This window comes from Alosa sapidissima, chromosome 7 (assembly GCF_018492685.1).
Source record: "Alosa sapidissima isolate fAloSap1 chromosome 7, fAloSap1.pri, whole genome shotgun sequence".
NCBI lineage: Eukaryota > Metazoa > Chordata > Actinopteri > Clupeiformes > Clupeidae > Alosa > Alosa sapidissima.
The window spans coordinates 166535-179363 of record NC_055963.1 but is presented as its reverse complement, the minus strand read 5'-3'; the positions used below and the strand labels follow the sequence as shown (position 1 = coordinate 179363).

At 44.4% G+C, this 12829-nt stretch overlaps 1 long non-coding RNA gene across 1 annotated transcript; it reads left to right on the top strand.

Moving 5' to 3' along the window:
* Nucleotides 1-7345: 7345 nt before the first annotated feature.
* LOC121714066 lies at nt 7346-11663 on the top strand. The gene is made up of 3 exons (XR_006033018.1): nt 7346-7358; nt 10771-10775; nt 11562-11663. It is a non-coding gene; the product is annotated as an uncharacterized LOC121714066 (long non-coding RNA).
* Nucleotides 11664-12829: the final 1166 nt, after the last annotated feature.

Here is a 12829-nt window from a genome sequence, read left to right as displayed (position 1 = left end):
TTACATCCTGAGGATGCACAATTAATTTGGTATGCTTTGACCACTAGGGGCACTATATTTATTAACACTTTCACCGATTGAAACTAAACTTGGTATGTGGAGTCATGACCCCATATTAAGACTGCACAATTATTTTGGTGACCTTTGACCACTAGGGGTGCTATAATTATCAACACTTTCACCGATTTAAACCAAACTTGGTATGTGGTCTTAGGAGTACATCTTGAGAACACACAATAAATTCGGTGACATTTGAATCCAGTCCAGTCCAATCCAATCCAATCAAGTCCAATCCATTCCAATGTAACACAACACAGTCAAGTCCAGTCCAGTCCAATCCCAACTTCTGCTCAACTGCTTATCTGCTTGGCCCCCTCATTGCTGCTTGCAGCTATATTGTTAACATGTTTTCCGCTAAAATGGGGCGTGATGCAGATGCAGATCAAATGTATCTTTATGATGATGCGCCGTTAGTAGGCTACGTAAAGGCATGCTGCACACACTTGGTTGGGCTAACGAGCCGGCCAAAGAGTAGTAGCCTAGGCTGACGCATTAGTTGTGTGCCGCCAAAGATTTTTTCACCGTCACTTGTTCTGTTATCAACATTCCTCTTTGGATGCTACTATTTGCGATGCACTCTGCTTTCGACATTCATTTACATTAGATTCCATTCTTTTCAATACAACTCCGCACACCAGCATCGCACTTTGCAGCCGTGTAATCACGATTCAGTTATATTTGGTCGCTGCTCCATAAAATCCATTGTTCATCCAGTGTTTGCCTGTTAAAAACTTTGCCGTTGATGTGTGTGGCAATTGACAGTGCACCATAGACTGTAGGCCTATAAAATGGCAATGCACTCATGTTGAAAAGTTCCTTATTTTCAACTGAACTCAAAGATAATGAATATAGTATGAATATAATATTTTCTGTTTGTTATGCCCTTTATAATGTGTGTAGGCCTACATTTTGTGCATGCACTTCTGCAGTAGCATTTATTTCAGTTTATATCAGCTATATTTCTGAAGAATATATTGTGTTGCCACAGGTCTGCTGCACATCTTTTGAAATTTGATTTGAAATAATCAAATAGACCTATGTCTTAAAGTTCAGTTAATAAAGTAACTTGCTTTGCTTTCATTTGAATCCCAAGATAAACAATAATTGCTGTATTGTTAATATGGACTCCTGGAAAGTTCAGAAATGCAAAATTATAGAATTTTAATCATATGATAAAATATGTGATTAATTATAGGAATTCAGCGATTAATTGTGATTAAAAATTTTAATCGTTTGACAGCACTAATATATATATATATAACTATATAACCGAAAAGGTATAAGTATAAGTGTGGCCACAATCCGGCTGTGGTATGGAGGGAGGGGTTATACATATGTGCTAATATAGCACGCAGTGAGGCAGTAAGTCAGTGGTAGTCTGTCTGCCTCTTCACCCCCTCCATGTTTGGATACTGTCTGTCCACTAGCCACTTTACCACTGTCTTTCTTCCTCACTGTTTGCGTGCTATATTAGCACATTAGCACATATGCATAACCCCTCCCTCCATGCCACAGCCGAACTGTGGCCACACTTATACCTTTTCTTAAAATAGTTAAATATATAGATATATAGACTTTACTTTACTTTATTTCTGCATTGTTGCACTGTTGGACTCATTTGCACTATCACCATGACCACTATCACCATTGCACTATCACCATGACACTCATTCACACAGAGCACCTTACCTTACCTTACTATGCACAGAGAATCACAGGCTCAGTCCCTGCCTCAGTCATTGCAAGCGCCTCTGATTGAATAATCACCACTATGTGGATACTGTTTTTAGAATTGATTTAGATTAAGTGTTAGTATAATTTGTATTTTAGTATATTTAGCATATTCTTTATCTTCTACTGTCCTTATTGCTTAGTTGTGTTTTTATATTATATACTTTAATTACTCTTTCTGCTGTTAAAGAATGTGTTTGTGTTGTCTGTATGCTGCTGAGACCTTGAATTTGCCCTGGGAATCAATAAAGTATCTATCTATCTATCTATCTAAAAGTGGCTAGTGGACAGACAGTACCCAAACATGGAGGGGGTGAAGAGGCAGACAGACTATGCAGAGAAGTCTATCTCTCCTCTTCCCTTAAGTGAAGCATTGAACAGTTCAGTGGCCCTGGGGGCAAATGACTTCCTCAGTCTGTCTGTTGTGCAAGGCAGTGAGCGAAGTCTCCAGCTGATCAGGCTCTTCTGCTTTACAATAGTGCTGTGGAGTGGATGACACTCATTGTCCAAAATGTTGATCAGTTTGTTCAGGGTCCTTTTGTCAGATATTGAAGTGATGCACTCCAGTTCAGCTCCCACTACAGAGCCAGCTTTCCTTACCAGCCTGTCAAGTCGCCCAGCATCCTTCTTCTTTGTGCTTCCTCCCCAGCATACCACTGCATAGAAGAGGACGCTGGCAACAACAGACTGGTAGAACATCCTGAGGAGCTTGCTGCACACATTGAAGGACCGCAGCCTCCTCAGGAAGCACAGCCTGCTCTGCCCTTTCTTGTAGAGTGTGTCAGTGTTGGATGACCAGTCCAGTTTATTGTCCAGGTGGAGACCCAGATACTTGTAGGTGCTTACCACCTCCACATTGACCCATCAATGGCTTAGACCTGCGGAAATCCACCACCATGAAGTGTTGAGTTGAAGTTGATTGAGTTTGCACCATTGCACAAAATCCTCCACCAGGCTCCTGTACTCCTCCTCTTCCTCGTCCCTGATACACCCCACAATTGCAGTATCGTGAGAAAACTTCTGCATATGGCATGACTTGGTGTTGTAGCAGAAGTCAAATGTGTACAGGGTGAACAGGACTTGGGAGAGCACAGTTCCCTGTGGCGCTCCGGTGCTGCTGATCACAGTGTCAGAGAGACAGTTCTTCAGTCTGACGAACTGTGGTCGCTCGGTCAGGTAATCTGTAATCCAGGTTACCAGGTGAGCGTCCACACCCATCTGCAAGAGCTTGTTAGCACACATGATCAATGGCTTCTGCTACAATACTGAATGGCTGTAACCCTATTACCTCAACCTGTTCTTGCACTGACATAGTTGTTTATAGTTTTTTTTATTACCTTGTCTACATTATACTTTACTCTCCTATTTGTCAATATTATTTATGCTGGTCTCTAGACCTTATTATTGCACTGTTGGACTAATGTTGGACTACTTTTTGCACCTTCACCATGACACTCACTCTCTTGAGCACCTTACTCATGCTTGATCACCCTCAAGCACACTGGATTTTTTACATTTAATTTATATAGTATATTTAGTATTTAGTTTTGTTAGTTTTTCTTATCTCCTACTGTCTCTATTGTACAGTGGAGTTTGGTTATATGTTTATACTTATACTTATATTTACCATTTCTGCTGTAAGTGCATGTTGTGTGTGATGTCTGTATGCTACTGAGACCCCCTGAATTTCCCCTTGGGGATCAATAAAGTTTCTATCTATCTATCTATCTATCTATCTATCTATCTTGTCTCCCAGTCTGAGGGGTTGGATGGTGTTAAAATCACTTGAGAAATCAAAGAACATGATTCTCACAGCACTTTTCCCCTTGTCTAGGTGGGAATGTGTCCTGTGTACAAGATAAGTGATGGCATCGTCCACGCACACTTTCTCCTGGTATGCAAACTGTAATGGGTCTAGTGCATGGTGTACCTGGGGTTTGAGCATACCTAAGACCAGTCGCTCCATTGTCTTCATCACATGTGATGTTAGAGCGACAGGCCTGTAACAGCAAAGCAACAGATGAAAAGAGATAAGCAGCAGATGAAGAGAGAGAAGCAGCAGATGAAGAGAGAGAGAGAAGCAGCAGATGAAGAGAGAGAGAGATGGAGATGCACTATATGAAAAGAGAGAGAGGGAGATGCACTATATGAAAAGAGAGAGAGGGAGATGCACTATATGAAAAGCCCTATCTGCTGTTGGTAATTGAGAGAGTAGATGATTGTAGGTAAAGGAAGGCTTTGCCCCCCCCCCCCCCCCCCCCGCTTTCTCACACACACACACACACACACACACACAGAGAGAGAGAGAGAGAGGAAAAAGCACATCTGAGCCCTGCTGTGCGTACAGACCTCCCTGTGCTCAGAGTCATTATTTACATTAGGCAGAGATGGATTTCCGATGGCTTGTGGTTTAATGTAATGTCATAATCCAGCCTGTGGTGCCAGTCTGCCACTGAGCAAGCTGTGCCAATTCACCACACTGGCACCACACGCCCCGCACTGGCACAGGCGCCCACACGGGGACATGCGCCCACTGCAAACATGGCGAGAGGAGAGGAGGCCTCCTTTAGTAAGAGACAACAGCCTCCTTTAGTAAGGGACAACAGCCTCCTTTAACAGTCTCCTTGACAACAGCCTCCTTTAACAGTCTCCTTTAGTAAGGGACAACAGCCTCCTTTAACAGTCTCCTTTAGTAAGGGACAACAGCCTCCTTATAAAGTTTCTCTGCTGGACTCAGTGAGTGGAACTGGTAGAGGAAGTCCCCTTTAAGTAGCTGAGAGATCCTCAGAAGAAATAAAGGATTTTTAGAACTGTGGAAATGCATTTGAGATGTTGATTTAGTTTGTTTTTATTGATTTACTTTGTTTTGGCCTATAATGAGTGTGTTTTCCACCACTGTTGACATATGTGTGTTTCTTCGGCTTGGTGTGTGTGTGTGTTGGTGGTGTGTGTGTGTGTGTGTTGCTGGTGTGTGTGTGTGTGTGTGTTCTACTAGCGGCATCATGGGTGTGTGGTGTGTGTTCAGTGGCTCTTAAGCCTGATGATCTTTTAATCACTTCACCCTCTGTACCCCTTTACACTGACTCCTCTGACTCCTCTTAGTCCTGTACCTCTGACTCCTCTTAGTCCTCTTAGTCCTGTACCACTGACTCCTCTTAGTCCTGTACCACTGACTCCTCTTAGTCCTGTACCACTGACTCCTCTTAGTCCTGTACCTTAGTCCTGTACCTCTGACTCCTCTTAGTCCTGTACCTCTGACTCCTCTTAGTCCTGTACCTCTGACTCCTCTTAGTCCTGTACCTTAGTCCTGTACCTCTGACTCCTCTTAGTCCTGTACCACTGACTCCTCTTAGTCCTCTTAGTCCTGTACCACTGACTCCTCTTACTCCTCTTAGTCCTGTACCTTAGTCCTGTACCACTGACTCCTCTTAGTCCTGTACCACTGACTCCTCTGACTCCTCTTAGTCCTGTACCACTGACTCCTCTTAGTCCTGTACCACTGACTCCTCTGACTCCTCTTAGTCCTGTACCACTGACTCCTCTGACTCCTCTTAGTCCTGTACCACTGACTCCTCTGACTCCTCTTAGTCCTGTACCACTGACTCCTCTGACTCCTCTTAGTCCTGTACCACTGACTCCTCTTAGTCCTGTACCACTGACTCCTCTTAGTCCTCTTAGTCCTGTACCACTGACTCCTCTTAGTCCTGTACCACTGACTCCTCTGACTCCTTTTAACTCCCTCTCAAGCACAGGCAGACACAAGTGGTTTCCTTTTACTGCTTTTTAATGAAGTCTTCTCCATAGTCAAACCATGAAAACTAATAATACCCAGTATTAAACACATAAACCCATGTTAGCTTGTTAGCACACACAGCAGTAAAATAATACGTATAGAAAATAAAATACAGACAGACAAATGACCTCGTTGGCTGCATGCTACGAAAGGAAATCATCTTGAAGCCTTCCCTATCTTCAACATTAAACTGTTCTTCTTAACTTCAGTTCACTTAAGCATGTAATACTTTCAACTGCTTGACCTTAAACTAATCAGCAACGCATACGGTGCCTGCATGCTTCTCTCTAGTTCACTCACGTTATAGCAGCTCAATAGAGGTTTCAAAATAAAAGTCTCTTCTGTCTTACCAGATAGATCAACGTAAAAATTACAAAATAAAACCTAAACAAATTATCTTATAAACCCAACATAATGGCAACAGTTACACTCCTCTTAGTCCTGTACCACTGACTCCTCTTAGTCCTGTACCACTGACTCATCTTAGTCCTCTTAGTCCTGTACCTTGCTTTTAGCTCTTAGCCCTTAGAGTGCCATTAGCCCAGCCTGGTTAATCACTTTCCTTATGGACTACATCTGTGAACACAATGTGTGTGTGTGTGTGTGTTTATATCTGTTCGATGTGTGTGTGTTTGTGTGTGTGTGTTTATGTCTGTTCGATGTGTGTGTGTGTGTGTGTTTATGTCAGTTCGATGTGTGGGTGTTCATGTATGAGGGATCAGACAACCCCCAAACTTTCAGACATGACACCCCATCCAGACATAACGCCCACCCCCCCATGGCCCATCTTCAGCCCCCTCCCCCTCCATGCCCCCCCCCCCCCCCCCACACACACACACCAGCCTCTGTCTGCTGTGCTATCCCCTACCCCACCAGCATCATAAGCATATCATGACTCGCAAGGCGGCGTCTTCATATTTAATGTGTGCATGAGTGATTATGGAGAATACTGGGTCAGAGTTGGTCAGATTAGCACCAATAGCTGTAATGGTGAGCAGCTGTTTAGGACGGTGCGCTAGGGGAACCGGCCGACTTAGCCTGCCGCTCGGTCCACTCTCCCTCCCGCCCACATCGAGTGCCGCAGCCTAAAACCTGTCAGATGGTCTGCCGCCCCCCACCCCCCACCCCGCGAAAAAGAAAGCCAGGCAGGCAGCGGGAGATTGCTGTAGATTAGAGACAGTGAGGCCGGAGTGGCGGCAGTGGGGGGGGTTTGGACAAAAAAAAACACGATCATCCATATTAAATCTCCCTAAAATGAAAATTGCAGAGATTTAGCCAGAGGATCATGAGCATTGCTGAATTTAATCACAACCTGGACATGCGCTTGTGTGTGTGTGTCTATGTGTGTGTGTGTTTCAGATATGCAGGGGGAGAAAGATCTGCATAATAATATATAAGCAACGCACCAGCCAGTAGGATTATAGATCAGATCAGTCCATATTTATGATGTATTAGCAAAGTATTCTGGTTCATTTTACACACCCCCTCTCTCTGTCTCTGCTCTTCTCAGTTGATCCCTGGCTGTTTCTCAGAAGCGTAATGATGCAGGATCATAAGGAATGTGGGCCGTAATTTGTGCGGGATATGTAAATAAAGACTTTGTTGTGTGTTGATGGGGGTGGGTGGGTAGTGTGTGTGTGTGTTTGGGGGGGAGGGGGGGGGCGTGTGTGTGTTGCTGGGGGGGCATGTGTGTGTTTGCGGGGGTGGGGGGGGGGGTCATGGATGAAATTGTTCCTGCACTGCCGACATCTGTAATCTCTCAAAGCCCAAATAAGTCCTCTCACTGGGCTAGAACCTTACATTGTGTGTGTGTGTGTGTGTGTGTGTGTGTGTGTGTGTGTGTGTGTGCCTCGACGCTGGCACCCGTGCATTCGCAGGATCACCACACACACACGGCTGTGTGTAATACTATATAACCTTACATAGGAACTGTCTCTCTCTCTCTCTGGCTGTGTCATGAAGATAGCTGCTGTTTTTCCCCACAGGACAGATGTGAGGACCAAAATAGACAACCCTAACTCTAACCCAAAATAGACCTTGTGTCCAGGAAGTGGTGCCACACTTACCTTGTGTCCAGGTAAGTGTGTGCGTGGTGTGTGTGTGTGCTGGTGTGAGTGTGTGTTTGTGTGTATGGTGTGCTGGTGTGTGTGTGTGTGCTGGTGTGAGTATGTGTTTGTTTGTGTGTGTGTGTGGTGTGTGTGTGCTGGTGTAAGTGTGTGTCAGTGTGTAGTGGATAAGTGGATGTCCCTTATGCACACAGGTGTGTTTGTGTTAGCATGCACATGGGTATGTCTGTGCGTGTGTGTGCTGGTGTGAGTGTGTGTCAGTGTGTGTGTGTGTATGTGCTGCCTAGTGTGTCGTGTCTGGTGCACACATTGCTTGTAAAATCTCGGTGGCTGTGGCCTGTGGTTATGGTCAGCTCAATCCTGTGGCCTGTGGTTTAGGGCAGCCGTGGCCTACTGGTTAGCACTTCGGACCTGTAACCGGAGGGTTGCCGGTTCGAACCCCGACCAGTAGGCACGGCTGAAGTGCTCTTGAGCAAGGCACCTAACCCCTCACTGCTCCCCGAGCGCCGCTGTTGATGCAGGCAGCTCACTGCGCCGGGATTAGTGTGTGCTTCACCTCACTGTGTGTTCACTGTGTGCAGTGTGTGTTTTCACTAATTCACGGATTGGGAAAAATGCAGAGACCAAATTTCCCTCACGGGATCAAAAGAGTATATATACTTATACTACTTATGGTCAGCTCACTCCTGCTCTGCTCTGCGGCCCCCCCAGATGCCCCCCCCCCCCATGACTCGTGTGTCCTACCTGTGTTCACCTGGATCTGTGTACCTGAGCATGTGATGTCACCAGGATATGTGTCTGATGGTGCATTCATGGCACTTCGGAATGACAAGGACCGCCCCCGTGGCTACTTTGATTCTCCCACAGCAAGTGTTCATGTGCTTTGCCGTCAGAGTGTGTGACAAACAAGGATGCCACAACAAAGGTGAAAACATACACTCACTAATCCTAAATAAACAACTGTATTTGCTTAAAATATAGTGTAAGACGCTTGTGAAAGAAAGATATGCAGCTTTCAAGTGACAAAAACGGCAAATTCCCAAGTTCACATTAAAACTGTTGGACATGAAAGGCCACATGGACTACAAACGAACCACAACATGACGACAAAAGTGATGACGAGCCCCTAACTGGGCAACTCTGTTAGCAAAATTTAGCCCCAGTTTCTGACCTCTGACTCGCACATTACGTGACGTGAATGACGCAGAATGATGATGTTTTCGCTGGGAAAAAGGTTTTTCCGAAGCCCATGAACGCTAGGTGAGTCTACTGAGCATGTGATGTCATCCTAAGGGGACATCTGTAGGTGAGTCTACTGAGCATGTGATGTCATCCTAAGGGGACACCTGTAGGTGAGTCTACTGAGCATGTGATGTCATCCTAAGGGGACACCTGTAGGTGAGTCTACTGAGCATGTGATGTCATCCTAAGGGGACACCTGTGTCACTTACACTTTTATTTCTTTCTCTCTCCCTCTCTGTCACATATACACTAACCCTAACACCTAACCCTAACCCTAACACCTAACCCTAACACTAACCTACCAGAATAAAGAGCATAAACTAACCTAACTACTCCTTCAAATGCAAATTAATATACACTCTACTCCTTCAAATGCAAATGAATTGAAACGCGGAGATGCTATTGGGGGTACACAGGTGTGGGGATGGGAGGAGATGCTATTGGGGGTACACAGGTGTGAGGGTGGGAGGAGATGCTATTGGGGGTACACAGGTGTGGGGATGGGAGGAGATGCTATTGGGGGTACACAGGTGTGTATTGACCAAACACTCGTTTCCAGGCCAACTCTGATGGTCTCTGATTTCTTCACATATTCAGTTACACTGTATTTCTCTAGTAAATCTTATCCTTATCCCCCTTTCTCCCTCTCTGTCTCTCTCCCTCTCTCTCTTCCTCTCTCTCTCCCTCTCTCTCACCCCCCCCTCCCCCGGCACATGGTGTGTGTCATTGGCTGAGGTGTCCTGCTCAGAACACAGCGGCACATGGAACAGATGGGGGCCGACTTGCATTAAACGTTCGTTAGCGGCTGCGAGCACAGCCAAGCAGCCCCCCTTTTACCCTCCACCTCCAGCTTGAGTCGTATGGCAGCACTCCTCTTCTCTCACTCCATCCATCCATCCCTCCCTCCATCCCTCGATCTATGCTTCCCTAACTCCGCCAATCCACTGTCACCTCTTTTTCTGCCATTCTATGTATTGCCTTTTAATTATGATCTCATTCTCTGAGGAGGTCAGGATGTCAGAACAGCAGGGGATCATCGCTTAAGTTCCTCGTACTTTTACTCTGTCCCTCTATTTATCAGCCTCGTCTATTTATTTTTGCAATTACATTCCCTATATTTCTCTCTCTTTCTCCCCCTCCCTCCCTCTTCCTCTCTCTCCCCCTCCCTCTCTCTCTCTATATATATATTTCTCTCTCTTTCTCTCTCTCCCTCTCTCTTCCCCCCCTCTCTCTGTATTTCTCTCTCTGCTCTCTGTAATCAAAATCGCAAAAAGCTAAAACCTGTTAGCCAGTAAATCAGGCTTAATCTCTTGCTTGAAGAAAAGATGAACATTAATCCACATCTGTCCATACAAATGTTTATCGCTCATATTTCATGCCTTGCAGCCATGTCTCTCTGAGTGTGTGTGCGTGTGTGTATAGTCTATTTGTGTACTGCCATATGGTCAATTTGTTTGTAATATACAAATACTACTTTTGTTTCTGAATATATGAGAAAATACATCATTTGAATTGTACATAGACACTAATACAAATTTAGATTTGTGTTTATCACTATTATATGGTATAGTATGGTATGTGTGTTTAACACTATTATATGGTATAGTACATCTGTTTGTGTGTGTACACAAGGATGTGTGTATGATGCTGCTGTGAACATGAGTGTGCACCTACAATTTGTATGCATTAGTTAGAGCTACAGACCTACAGCATGTGTACATTAGTTAGAGCTACAGACCTACAGTGTTTGTGTATTAGATGGCAAATGTACAGATCTCCAACATGTGTACATTTACTGTAGATGGCAGATCACAGCAGCTGATGCCAACTTAGAGGCCAGCAGAAGCACGCTCACATGACAGTGACCAGGTAAGTAAGTATAAGTATAAGTATATATATTTTTTTGATCCCGTGAGGGAAATTTGGTCTCTGCATTTAACCCAATCGGTGAATTAGTGAAACACAAACAGCACACAGTGTACACACAGTGAGGTGAAGCACACACTAATCCCGCCGCAGTGAGCTGCCTGCTACAACAGCGGCGCTCGGGGAGCAGTGAGGGGTTAGGTGTCTTGCTCAAGGACACTTCAGCCGCGGCCCACTGGTCGGGGCTCGAACCGGCAACCCTCCGGTTACAAGTCAGGAGTGCTAACCACGGCTGACTAGGGGGTGGGGCTTAGCTCCCAAGGTTGTAGGTAGTGCGCATGCACCAGAAAATGTCATCATACCTTATACCTTAAAAGATCTTAACAGAGACACCATGCCATTCATTTTCACTTTCACAATATTGCTGATTATAGCAACAGTCTGCAGGACTGATATTGTGTCTTGCCAGTGGTGCCCCCTAAAAATGTTAACAGATGAGGCCATTACAAATCTTGGGGTGGCACACCAAAACAAAACAACTTCGGGGGGGGGGGGGGGGGGGGGGGGGGGGGGGGTGAACTGTACATTAGGTATTTAAATTAATAGTGTCCACTGTAAAATATCACATATATTAGTACTTTGAGGCCTAGGCTATTTTCAGTGTAATTATTTATTATTTGATTTATCTTTACTCAGTCAATATATGCATAATACATCCACATGTGTGGTAGCATATATGCACTGCATGAAAAGTGGGATTTTCATCCCCGTAAACGCCCGGAAATCTCCCTAATTTTCGGCAGTTAAAGCAGCACCAAAGAACTTTTCCTCTGTCGCACGCACGCTTTGTTTATCCAACGGCTTTGTAAATAACGATGTCCATACACAAGGTAGAATTTGTTGCATGATTTTACGAAAGTAGGCTATGATGTATTGCGACATCATGCAAGTCAAATTTGTAGTTTCTTATGTCTCCTTCCATCGAACTACAGATCCGCTACCCAATCTGGTAAACTTACATAGTGCGGTTATAGCCGATAGAGGGCCATGAAGCGAATGCAGAAGTGCCGTTCACCCTGTTACGAGTTGATGAACCACAGAAACAATTTTGGAAACATTATTTTAAGGTACAAAAAACTCTTTGGTGTTGCTTTAATGACAGCCTGCGAACGGCACGTTTGTCTATGCCACATATTGTCGGAAACAAACTATGACGTATGTGGAGAGCTCACGGAGTACTAATGGCGCTAATTAGCATATGAATAGCAGCAAAAACGTGTCTTTCCTTACCTACTATTGGATGAAACCATTACGTTTAAACAAGAAAAATCACTCGTGATTGGTTGGCAGATCTGTCACTATTGGTCACCCTGGGCCATTATGAATGTAAACCCCATATACATATTATATTCATATTTCTATGATATGCTATTATGTTGTAGCCTATTCATGTCATTATTATCCTATGTAGGCTACTACACTATTATTACCATCAAGGACATAAATTAATTTATTGACACTAGCCTACTGCTGGTGGCGAAAGGTAAACTTCCTGACGGTACTGTCTGTATAAATCGTCTTGTAAATAAACTACCAGTGTTTTTCAAACTTCTCAATGTCTCGTTTTAAATGTCAGGGCCCTCGGAAGTCTACCAATTAAGTGTGGAGCTACTTTGAGCCTCGTAAATGGTGTAAAACAGTGATTTATTTGCATGGCTAGCCCGAGGCACCCCTATTGAAAAACTGTTGGTAGCATTGGCTAACTAATGGCCAGACTTCGGAGTGCAGTGGACAAGCCGAGATGAGCTATGAGACAAAAGTTCACACTCGGTATCATGTTTCAACGCACTTTAGGTCAATATCACACCGAACTTTTCCTTAAGAATTGGAGTAATGTGGTCAGTTCTTTTAGTTTTTGTTAGAATCCTAGCTGCTGCATTTTGTATCACCTGAAGCTGTTTAATAGTCTTTTTAGGAAGGCCTGTGAACAGTCCATTGCAGTAATCAACCGTGCTGGAGGTAAATGCATTAATGAGTTTTTCAAAGTCATGTTTTGACATCAGCCCGCTAA